Raw genomic sequence first — 13763 nt, forward strand, 5'->3', positions numbered from 1 at the left:
ACATACTTCTCCAGAAACACCTGATAGAACTGGGTCCAGGTCAAAGGTGGCAAGCCAACTGGTCGACACTCCATGTATGATCTCCACCACTGCTTAGCATCCCCAACTAGCTGGAAAGAAACATAATCGACCCCGTGAGACTCCACTATACCCAACTTATGAAGCATCTCATGGCAGCTAACAATAAACTCATACGCATCTTCCCCGGGAGTACCCTGGAACCAGGGGGGAGACATTTTGGTAAACCCTCGAACAATTTTCGTTCCTCACCGGTCAATACCGGCCCATGTACCGTGCCTTAGAGCAAAATCAAATACCGGAGTAGCATCAATTCGGGCGCCACCGTCGTCGTCGGTAATATCCCCGATGTCCGAAATCCCGGGGCAATCGTAGCATCGGGAGTATGACCTCCCACTCTAGTCCGCGAGCCATCTGGAGCAACTGGAATCATTCCCGCCTGAGCCAAACTGTCAAAGTATCCCAACACTCGAAACACAGCCCCCTGAAAATCGGGAGTAGCAGCGACCTCAGGCGGTGTCTCAGCAGCCCTAATCTTCTCGTCCGAAATATGGTCAAGCTCCGGAGTCAACTCTATGTCGTGTCCGAGTGTGCCGGTGCTTGGTTCCTATTCGGAATAGCTACACGGCCCGCCACGCCCCCGCCACGTCCCCCGCCCTCGCCCACGACACGGTTGCTCGGGCAACGGGTATAGATGCGGGTGTGTGTGCGAGTACGCAGTGTGTGCGTGTGTGTGTGGCTCTCGGCCTCCAGTAGAGTTCGATCGCGTCCTTACCATCTGTGAGCGAACACAGAAATGAGGTTAAGATACCAATCTGAACAATCTCGCACGAAAAGAATGAACCAGATACCAATCGGATTGAACTAGCACGAAATGAAGAAAAGAAGTGGAGTGTTTCCTAAATGTCCTATAGCCTCTCGAGGATGGGTACGGACGTCTACGTACCAATCCGCAAGACTCTACTAGACATTGCTCTTGTACTCACTAGACCAATTAACCTAGAAGCTCTGATACCAACTTTGTCACGACCCAATTCACGAGTCGTGGTGGCACCTACACTATCCCTTCGAGTAGGCGAACCACATACTAATAACAAGTTAAATAAGCGGAAAATTTATTTAAGAATAAGTTATCAAGTTTTAAATACTTATTATAACAAGAAATGTCACGACAATCCCAAAAATCTGGTCAAAGGGTACAAGAGCGCTAACATAGGATGTAATAGAAGTCCGAAAATACCCGAAGGCTACATATTGTCCGTCGAATACAAAAACGAGAAATAGATAGAGGAGGTTCTTCGGGGGCCACGGATGACGGTGTAGCTCACCCCGAATAACTAAAGATGTCACCCTCACGTATCACCACGGGGTTTAGAACCGGAGCTCGGATCGTACTCGCACTCAACAAAAGTGCAAAGAAGAGTAGTATCGCACAACACTTGTACCGGTAGGCATCATAGGCCGACAATGATTAGATAACGCATGAAGAAGTCAAAACCAACAAGTAGCACATAGAGCAAACAGTATGGTCACATATCAATACAAGTAAGGTGTAAAGGAATCATGAAATCAACCAAGACAAGATATAATTCACCAAATGATCACCAATATATATATAAGTGGATGAATGAAATGCAATAATGTATGTAGGATGAATGCAATGCATATGCGCTTTGTACAACATGTCCCGGACGGAGCTTAACTCCACGTCTCGGCGATCATGACCCATGGGGGACCCGCGAAGTCCATGTACCACTCGCTCCGAATATAACCTCGGATCACGAGCACACTCTCACAATCCCGGCAAAGACCTCGGGCATCGGACACTCCATTGTTCCCGGCAAGAAACCTCGGGCAACAAACACTCACAATCTCGGTAAAACCTCGGAGTCTCTCGTCACTCTCAATCTTAAACCTCGAGTCTCTCGATCACTCACCTCACCAATCATCATAACAATAATAATAAAGACATGTCATGCATGATATCAGTCTCAACAATATCATCAATATATAGTCAACCAATACAAGTCATATTATTGTTACCATTTCTTTACACACGGTGAGTGAGCTAGTATGTGACAGAGGTACGAACAGTGATATCATAGAAAATAACACATATGGCGACAAGCCCACATAGCAACTAACAAGCCAATCTAACTGGAAATCACCTCTACTTCATGCCCGAAGGCCTATATGCTGTCCCCGTCACTTTCGACAACTACATACGATTCTCTAATCAGAGTCTAACTAAAGTAGACCGTAACCTACCTCAATGCCGAGCGGATGCCACGAACAATCAAGCTAATGTCTTCCCTTTGCGTAGAGCCTCTGAACGATCAAAATCTATAAAATATGCGATCTACGTTAGAATACAACTCTAAGGACACCCATATCGCTATATTTATATTTTAAAATGTACCCACATTCATGACATGCAATCATGATTCACATACGGCTACGACATTCTCAAGTTACTTCTAATAGTTTGTAGCTTTAACGTTTGTGTGTCACAACTTATAACATTCCATCCAACATACAATATGGTGTATACTCTTAACTTATAATTATTCTTCCAACTTAATGAAAGTATAAGTCCAAAACAGTCCACTACCACAACATGTCCAAAAAAAGTCCCTAACCGACAACATAACGATGTTCGGAATTCTTGCAAATGTTTACGAACATACTAAGCCAACCACATGTGATTTTTATACATCATTTCATGTCTTCTTTTCATATAATTTCAGTAAGTTACGACCAGCTATCCACACGATAAGTACAACATCAATTCATACGCAACTACGCTATATCGTCATTTTTATAATCCTTATAACAACTCACAAATGACTTTAGTTTCAACTCCAACCATTAAACACCTTCATTTCCATCATAAATTTCATGATAATGACAATCAAAATATCAAGTAAAAACAGTTCACTAACTTCTTCCCAAAACAGTCCACACACACGGCTACACCATGCTTCAACATCACTCACATAAAATCATAGATTCAACCATTTTCATACTAACATAACTTCACCTTTAACCTTCTAATTCTTTTCATTCTTTTTACCATGAGATCTATGATAGTAACAACTATATTTATTAAAGAAAATCAGTCCATTAAATTCACCAAAAACAGTCCCTACGACTAACTACCATTCCAACACCGACTTTCATGATTTGATGCATGCGATTCATGTTCGTCAAGTTACAATCATACTTCAACATCAACCCATATAACTCCATAACTATTACCATGTTCCAACATCAACACACCTTATTTCATGCATACAACTTATATTCACACATCTACATCACCCTTAATACATGAAAAGAAAGTTAGATCTTACCTTGACCACTTGAATTCTTTACTTGGCTAGAGTTGGTGACTTGAGATGAAAATGGTTCTTGTTGCTCCAAAGACTATCTTCACGTTTTAGGGACCTTCTAAAGGGTTGAAACACCTTGGAAAATAATTTTTGGATCAAGACTCAAAGAGCTCAAAATCAGCCAATGTGGCCGAGAGCTTTCTCTCTCTAGAATTAGGTTTTCTTTCTTTGTGTTGTGTAGTTGAAATGAATTGTGATGGCTGATATCTTAGTCATTATTTTGTTAAATTATGATGCCTACAAGTTGGATACAACACATGCTCCATTCATGACATTGAGCACTCAATTAACTTTACACAAAATTTCAATATTTTCTTCACAACTTTCGGCCAAGAGCCTCCTTGGCCGACCCCCTTGGCTCTCCTTTCTTCTTTCTTTTCCATTGTTTACAAGACAATCTTAGGTGTGTTGAATGATTCATGCACCACCCTTTGTCTATTGTAATCATGCCAAGATGGATGAGCAATATTTAATGTGTAATGATCCCTCCACCATGTTATGTCCTCTTAAAACAATGTATACTTTCATAAAGTAGTGGATGCTCAAATATTCAATTGTATGCTTCAACTTTTTCTCCTCAATTCTTCAGCCCTATGGCCGAATGTATCATGAAGTTTCTTCCAAATTTAATTTTCCACAATATGTTGAAAATGTAGTGGATGAATCAACATTTAATTTCACACTTGTATGTCTTCCATTTGCCTTATTTTAGATGACTAGAGTCATCCTTTTTACCTTGGATGTTGAGGCTCTTGTTGGCTTATTATTGTCACCAATTTTTACTTAACACCATACTTAAGTAATTCCTAATCTCCAATAACATTTTTATACTAAGTAAATCCGAGGTTTCTATCTCACGTTGAGTCTTTCGCGAATCACTCGACGTATAAAATACGGGGTCTAAAATTCTTGTCAATTAAATAACCGAATCACCGGTTATCGCAAGCTATAGATACCACAATTAGACCACAAAAGGGTGTTTTAGAGATATCGTTTTCGATCTTTCAAATGGGCGGAGCTGGGGGTTCGCGAACCGAGTGTAATTACGGGTATTTTGGCGTCCGTATTTGGACGAGTTTTGGGTGCGGTGTGTGGTCGATTTTGGTAAGTAGGAGCTTGAATAGGTTGATATGGACGTGGGTTTTGATGTGGAGTGCTCGGGTTGGTAACGCTTGCTTGGGTATCAGTAGATGGGTAAGGAGGTAGTGGAGTTTGGTAAGGTTCAACGTAATGGTAAGGGTAGAAGGTGGTGTGGATGGTTAAAGTATGTAGTGGCTTGGCTCGGCTTGTGTCCTTGGACATTCATGATCGCAAAGAGGCGTCTCTTTCTTTTTTAAGCCCACCGATGTAGGCAGATTGAATGGCTTTGTTTACGCTTGCAAAGCGGCGAAGATCCGAATTTTTCGCATTTGATTCCTTCTTCTAAGGCTTTCCCATTCGGACAACTTTGTGAATTTTTGTCCCATCATACCTATCATTTTCTCGTAAAATATGCCCGGCATTCAACGAAAGTAAGCAATCATTTCTTGTCATTCATCGGGGTTGAACCACGGCGCTTCGACCTCCAACGCAAAGGCATACTCACGAACGACTCGGTGGACTTGGTTAGCTTAGTCATATGACTGCTCCGGTGTGATGTCGGTGTTGGCCGAATCGGTCCATAAAGTCTTGGGCCATGTCACTCCAACCATGCCATTTACGGACGTCCCCGTGTGTGCCCATTAAGTGGCCTCCCGGATAAGCTCGATGAATAGCTTCATCCTTATGTTCGTCTCTACCTACTCTAACCGGGTTTGTCGCAAAGAAGCCCTTAAGTGTGTATGGGGATCGCCGGTTCCATCGAAAGTATCAAACTTCGGGTTTGTCGCGGTGTAGGTCAACATCGTGAACGCATGAATCCTCGTATTCTACACTTTTAGTTCCCCTAGCAACTTGAAGATTTCTCATTGCTTCTTTGAGATCGGTGGATCTCTTTTAGCAACATATCGTCCGCCCTTGCTTTTGCCTCTTTCTCCCGTTTCCTCGTATTGATCTACTTGGCCGGAACTTCGTCACATTCTTTGGGTTGGTGTATGCTTGTGTTTATTGCATATACTTTTGGAGGAACATAATGCGTGTTAGGAGTGGCAAAATGTGCCCTTGTATATCTTTGGTTGGATAAGTTTGGACATTGGGAGTTTTTTTGGAGGTGGTGTGTTATGTGACGCGTTTGTAGGCAGTTGGTTTGGTGGGTTTAGAGGAGTAGTTGTAGGTGGCGGATTAGTGTTGGTAGGTAATGGAATATAAGGGGTGTGAACTTGTGATTGATTTGGTAGTGGATTAGGAGTAGCGTAGGTAGTGTAGGTGGGTGGTTGACTTTGTGGAGAAGTATAGACGGGTGATGGATTTGGTGGATTTGCGGGAGTGATTGGAGGAAAGTTGTTGTTGGTAGGTACATTATTTTGTGGAGGGAAATGTTCAGGGACTGGAGATTCAAGTGATGGAAAGCGGGGTGGATTTGGTGCGACAGTTCTAGGTTCAAGAGGTGGACTTTGTAGTGTGACAGATAAATTGGTCAGGTCCCTAACCCGATTTAGTTCGCCACGTAAGTCCTCAATCTCTCTTGAGTCGGGCAAGGGGCGATATGTTCGTCATGTTGCATAGTATTTCTATGTTGAAGTCTCGGGGGATCTGTGAGATCACAATGTTTTCCAAACCAAATAGATAGAAAATAGGATCGACAAAATAACTTCATTTCCTTCAACAACCCAACTACGTTCGAGGAGGGTAACGATGACGTCTTCGACCTCGCTGATGTAAGGATGATCGGCCATCGAGTATCAACACGAATCAACTCTTTTGGGAAATAATAAAAGAAACACAATAGTGCAAATGATGTCAGTCTAGGTAAAGTCATGATTACGTAAAGTCAAGTAGATTATGCAGCAAATAAATCATCAAGTAAAATCAAACAAGTTGTCAAACAAATGTATGGGTATATCAAACAATAACGTGTCCTAATATGCATTTGACCTCTTTGTGTCGCAGGTAGGCCTAACGTTTGTTGAAGGATAAAAATGTGCCATAATACGTCATTCCATTGCTTTTGATTAATTAAACAAATTCTATTTCCCAAAATAAAGCACAAAATGTAATATTTATTACATATTAAATGAATACAACATAAAGTAATTCCTAATACAATTTCCTATGTCTAAATGTAGCCCAGTGATCACCGGTCTTCGCATTTGTAGTACTCCAAATGCAAAATCCATACGTCATGTAACGTTAGTCCTCCTAAAGTTTAATTAATTAAAGCAAATAGTAATATTTAAAAAGCTATCTTCAACATTTACACATGGGGAAGATGACGAATGGTTGCCGGTCGTGGACCCACTGACGTTCGCCGTAAAGTCATCTAATGCATTTAATACACCAAGCGTATTAAACCTCCAGTTACGAAACGTATTTCCCTAATAACGGTGTCATTGTCACTTCATCCGGCCGACGAAGAGTTGGCTTCCTATGACATAAAGTTCCTCTGTGACAACTTGAATTGAAGTCATGATTGTCGATCGCACCGCCGATCGACTAAATTCACAAGATCAATCCGACTAAAGGTGTTTTAGTAAAGGTACGCATCGCGAACCGCGAAAACCGTTTTAAGGTTATGTGATTTTGTGCGAATTTTCCGTGAGTGGGAGAAAATGAAACTAATGTGAGCTTTATCAAAGCAAGAATACATAAATGCTTTATATCGTATTAAACAATTAATAAGATGCGAAAAACTCAATAATCGAAATAAAGTAATAAACAAACACACAAAGCCTATTTAAAAACTAAGTCCAAGTATGTTAGAACCTAAGTATTCCCTGCCGGAAGTCGCTAAGTCGTCATACCCTATTTTAACCTACGTCAAAATAAGCTTACAACATCCGTGTTCCAGGGTTAATTAAAGTAAATGAGTCGCCACCTAATTATTTAGCGGTGAATTGGGCACCTAAGGTTAATTATTACCTAAAGTTGATTTTATTTTTAGAGTCTACGAAAACCAAAAAGATCTGAAGTAGATTCAAATAATCTAGTATACGTATTAAGATCCTCTAAATTCCATTAAAAATGGTTAATCCGACCGGACTCAAATTTAATTAGGCTAAGAATGCAAGTTGGTATCTTATAAGATTTGAAAATAATTTGTGAATGTTACTAAAGTTACAAATAGAAATATAGTAAGACTTTAAAAAAAGTAATAATTTCCCTAAAGACTTTAACTGTAAATAAAATAACGAAAGTATGAGATTGTATAGCGTTTTATGATTATTTGGCGAAAACGGAATTACATCAACTAATAAATGAAAACAGTTGTTTGTGAGATTAATTTTGATAACCGTTTAAAAGTTTTATAGAAAGAGTATTAGCTCAATTCTAATCATATAAAGGTTGTTAACAAATGCGTTTAAAACATTAGGGGGAAAACTAAGAGAACGGTTGCTTATGTGAATTAGTTCATTTTTTTATTTCCCAAAATAAGCTAACCTTAGCATGGAATTTGTAACATTTTAAAATTCCTATGATGGTAAGAACGAGTCTTGGTTCGTTTAGCTCAAAGGATATAGTCATGCTATTTCGAAATTTAATTATTCTAATGAAAATACACATTGTAAATACTATAAATAGTTTCAAACATAAAAGAAGAGATGAAACTTGTGGCATTAATTATTAGTTTTCTTAAATTAACTACCCATTATTAAACTAATCTCACTAATTTGCTAAAGTTCGTCTAAACTAACAAGCAAATATACTAGTCATACAATACATGTTAAATGCACACAAAACAAAATAAAAAGGATGGAGGAGTAGATATAACGGAAGTGGTTGCGGTCTGCTGATGGCTGGGCTTCGGCCCAGATTTCATTTTTTGTTTTTCTTGCTGTGGACAGAGGGCTGGAACAGAGGGGAATGGTATTTCGTTGGGCCTTGGCCCAACACCGAATGCGGAAGATGTCGAGTCCCTCGGACTCGTATGCGAGATGGTCATGCACAAAATAAAAGGGAAAGGATTAGTACATAATCAAGGAATAAGATTAAACAAGTAAAACATAAACTCAAAATAGATTTGGTAGATTGCGTATATCTTGTGTATTTCTCATATATATATGGGTATCAACATAATGCAAGGCTAAGGATGATAAGCAGAAGGAGAAAGGGATTGGACCAGTTCAAACACCAATCTTCTAGTATTCAACTCCAAAAGGGGAGGAGAAGAAAGGTAGATATGAAAGTGTCTTAATCCTATTAACTTAACCATGAAGTCGTGTAGACAGATTGGACAAGGTAAACAATCCCAATTAGATATAATGCCTACTTTTAGACATACAACAGGTTATTTCAAATAGAGGACTGGACTTTACTCAAACAAGCATGCATTCTTGAATAACATATCCAAACAGTAATGAACTTATATGAGGGTTGGAAATAAATTTGACATTCATAAAGGTCCAATAATAACAAGCTAAACAAACTGACAGATGGCTGTATCACACAGCAAACAAGACGCCAACTAGACTATTGAATAACTGAACACTATAATCAAACAGGGTGGGACCAAGCTGAATTTGATAAATGCGACAAGGACGACAAGCAACAGGAAGCAGTGCTAGGAAATGATGCTATGGAGACTGCATAGACTGATATTCAAGAAGATAGCAAAGAGCAAAGTTCAGCTATTAAAGTGGATGATACAAAAGTAAATGGGGAGATAGAGTAGAAGAAATAGAAGGCACAGATGAAGAAGAAACTAGCCAATCATCCCTGAGGTTAAGGGATTGCTCTTATGAACCTATAAAGACTCACTATGGGGAAATAATGATGATTCAATATTATCAGATGGAGCAAAACATGTTGATTCAATACTGTCTGATAGAGAAATACAGATGGCAGAGGGTAACACACAAACAGTTCACAACTCTGTTGACCAGCTGAGCTTTAAACATAAACCATCCGATGAACAGACTTCTATAGGGTTTGAAGCACATAATGATGGTAGGGAGGCAAAGAATAGACTAAGATGCACATGACAGGTTTCGAACAAATTCCAAACTGACAAACTAAGGCTTACAGCCAACCAAATGAGGTGTGTACAACACCTCCTATGCAGAATTATAAATGTCGACATGGTTTGAGCTGTTACCAATCCATAGACTATACTAAACAATTACAGACCCGGATTTCACCATATTTTGAAATAAAACCAATATGGACAGTAATATACACATGATGCATCAATGATCATTTCAAATTTACACACTAATACGAACAGGACAAGGGAGGAGGCGGAAGCCATCAGATCATTTCTACTTTCAAACCTTGCACGAATTTGACCTCCTTCAACATTATATAGTAACTGAGACATGCCATAGGTCATGATCCTAGCAGACTAAACGAGATTTTTAAGCACATTCTTTATTTAACTAGGTGGAAGAACTCTGAACCGAGGAGATTTTACGCGAATATCAAATCACAAGCCTCGTTAATGCTAGGATAAGACAAGAAACAAACTTCACATTTAAATTTTTTGCTGAGACTTCTAACATAACCAAACAAACACATATGAATCACTAAATTTCCACATCGTTCTGCACTATCAGATCCCAAACTTCGGTTTGCCATTAAGATCACCGATTAAACCAGATAACTAAGCGTATGCAAAACAAGTTACATAACTAAAATATGAAACAGAACAAGCTAAAATAAAAATTATGCAGAAATTAAAGGGGAACAGAAATGAATAAATAAAAGATTACCTCTTGTGGGTGCAGTGAACTGGTGTGGGGTTTTCGGCTCTAATCTACTCTCTCGTCAATGAGTTAGATTCAGACCTCGACCAAATGAGTTCTAAACCTTTTTAACGATTAAAGCCCCAACCCGGGACTGACAAGTAAATAAAAGGTCTTAGAGTTGAAATGTACAGATGTTGTTTTTGTGGGATCGTTTTTCTGGTGTCAACCCCCCCAAATTGAAGAATAAGGTCTTCTATATATAACCCCGAATGCTAGGTTTTTTTTTTGTTGTTTTTCCAAAAAGAAGAAACGATGTCGGACTGCCAAAATTCTACTTGGAAAGCTTTTGAATTTCATTTTGAGATCCGGATTTGAAATTCAAAAATCTGTACTCGAATCTCCCTGAAAGTGAAAATCAGAAGGGTAAAAAAGACCTACGAAGAAGAGGACAAAGGTAACGTTAATATTTTACCCGAAATAAGCGAATCCAAAACTGAAATCTACTCCCCGTGCTGAGTGAATGCTGGGATTCTTATGCAAAAACTGAAAAAGAGGAAGGAGACAAGAAAATCGTCTGAAGACTATCTAAAAATGGACAAATAAAAGCTCACTTTTGGGTCAAGGTTTTGGATTTTACTTGAGATGGAGGAGAAAGGAAGGAAGAGAGAGAGAGAGAGACGAGGGAGAGAGGGTAGAGAGAGAGGAGCGTATACGGCTGAGTTTGAAGAGGAGAAAGAGAGAGGACTTAGGTTTTTTTTTTTTTTGTTAAAGAAATGGGCTGGACCGGGTCAGGTGTTGAAGTGGGCTGGACCGGGTAATAATGTGTAATGGGTTGAATTGTTTTTGGTCCGAAAATGTGGCCCTTTTCTTGCTTCAATTAATTTATTCTTGGCTTTTAACTTAATATCTAGTACAATATATGCTATGTAAATACAAATGGTAATTAGTATGTGACGAACCATTTAAAATTTGTAACAAAGTAATGAAAGTAAATAGCAGTAGAAAAAAATAAAATAGTGGTGAAAACGAAATACTTAGCTCGTTAATAAATTTAGAAACTCCAGGAAATAAATTAGAATAAAGGAGGGACGAAATTGGGTGTCAACAATACTTTCCGCCAATAGCATGGATTGAACCTTCCCTCCGCAGTAACGCCATCATTTGGATCTTCCACATATTGAAGTTGTTGCGTCCACTGAATCTATCAATTTCAAACTTCATAGAACTCATCTTTGCTTGTTCTTCCTCCTAGGATCTTCAAAGATTCCTAATGCTCTGATACCAATTATTAGCGGAAACGTGAAAGAAAGAACACAAGATTGAACGTGGTTCGGATCAAAATGATCCTACATCCACCCGAGAATAGTTGCCTTTATATTATTAACAAAGAAAGGAGAGAGATTCCAGTTACACCTAAGAGAATTTCTCTCTCAACTTTATACTCACTACAAAAATTTATGAATTTTTTGGATGATGAACAAAGAAGAATTGCCTCTTCTTTTATAGGCAAACAATGACTTGGGCTCCAAGTGTGCTACATAGGCATTTCAATTCTCCTCCACATCTTAGCATCCTTTGGCTCCAAGCAATGCATCCTTTGGCTCCAAGTAATTGAACATTCTTTGCCTCCAAGTAATAGAAACTCATTCAACTAAAATTGACACATGAGTTTTTCTATCACATGGCAAAAACCAAATCTTTCGTTGTCTGCATATATATATATATATATATATATATATATATATATATATATATATATATATATATATATATATATATATATATATATATATATATTATAAATCCTACATCAAAAGAAAGGAATATAATTTCAAAGTGATGTCGAGGTGGTTCTATGAATATGATAAAGACAATGGGCTTATAATGAAAATTTATGAAGCACGCATCTATGGTTAGTTCATTCCTCGATGAGAATGTGACTTGTGATAAGCATCGTGAATGCTCGCCCATTTTTGAAAGTGAAATGTGTAAGATTATGGATAAGGACGTGCTCATGTATGGTTGAATAAATACTACAACTCACCTCCAGAGATAAGAACATTTGTATTTTGACATAAACGGTCATTGGTCACGTACTTTTAGTACGTCACAAATATTGTGGTATGTTTTATCATTAATTACCAAAGGTTAAAAGTAAGAAATAAGTCTTGCTTATAAAGGTTTTGGCCATGACCATAATGAAAATTACTCCCTAAAAGGAGATGTTCACCATATGGATGGTATTATAAAATATGATAATTAATTGGGAGCTCTGGAAAAGCTACTTTATTACTACCCAGAGGAATGAAATTGTTCATGATATTGGCATTGTAGTAAGTCTCAAAAGAAACTTTTTAAGTTTCAAAGGCATTGACAATATATGAATTATATTGAGACTATAAATTATGGGAAGGTTTAATATCTTCATATTTACTACAACTACGCGGGTAAACAAAATGTATGTGAAATGTTGCCCATTTTCTTTTGAATTTGTACCACATAAATACAAGAATGATGGAATCACATGCTATATAAGTTGGCTTGACCGGTTGGCCATCCCGGTTCAAATGTGATGCGAAAACTATTGAGAATTCACGTGGTTATATATTGAAGAAATAAAAAATTCTTCACGAATTCTCGTGTTGCTTGTTCTCATGATGCCAAATTGATTATTATACCAGCAACGGTAGGGATTGTATCCCCTGATTTTTGGAACGTATAAAAGGTGGCTATATATATATATATATATATAGTCACCTGCCATGTGGACTGGTTTACTATTATATGATTTTAACAGATGCATCTATGTTATGGTCACATGTGCATTTTGTATCAACTTGCAATTTGGTTTTTGCAAAATTGTTTGCTCAAATTGTTATATCAAGAGCACAGTTTCAAACTCTGAAATTATATTGATAATGCTGGTTTGTATCAAAGTTGGTTTAGCAGAAATTAGATGCCTCCAATTATAGCTAAACAATTGGTTATGAGAACAAAGCTACCAAAAAGAAATTTGAGATGAGATATGTTATTTACTATTAAGCAATACTTGTACTTATCAAGCCAACAAGTTATTAAGTTCCCCTGTCAGAATTGGTCCAGGGTCATGAACCAAATAATTCACATCTGAAAATTTGAATGTGCGGTATATGAATTAATTATATTGCTCCACCACAACGCACAAAGGTGGATCCCCAAATAAGGTTGGGAGGTATATGTTAGATTTTCTAATCTTAAGGGGAGAGATGATAAGCAGCTGAAAAATATGTTTTACGTAATGAATTATCACTAATATGATCCCCGTTTAAAAGATAATTCAAGTGAATTGCCAGACGCATTTGCAGACCCAAAAGTGAATATTATATTTTCGCTGCAAATGCTCCAATTAGAATTAAAGTCCTTAAAGGATGAGTCCATGGGGATAGACCAATCGGTCCCAAAGGTAAAACTCCTTAAAGAAGGAGAAGAGCAAATGATCAAGATGGTCATAATAATGAGGCAAGTGCTTTAAAAGAGCACCACGACATAATACTTCATAAAACCTTGGGAAAGGTTCAGATACCTGAAAATGATGAAAAGTGAAGAGATCTCGATA

Source organism: Lycium ferocissimum, chromosome 9 (genome assembly GCF_029784015.1).
Source record: "Lycium ferocissimum isolate CSIRO_LF1 chromosome 9, AGI_CSIRO_Lferr_CH_V1, whole genome shotgun sequence".
Classification (NCBI taxonomy): domain Eukaryota; kingdom Viridiplantae; phylum Streptophyta; class Magnoliopsida; order Solanales; family Solanaceae; genus Lycium; species Lycium ferocissimum.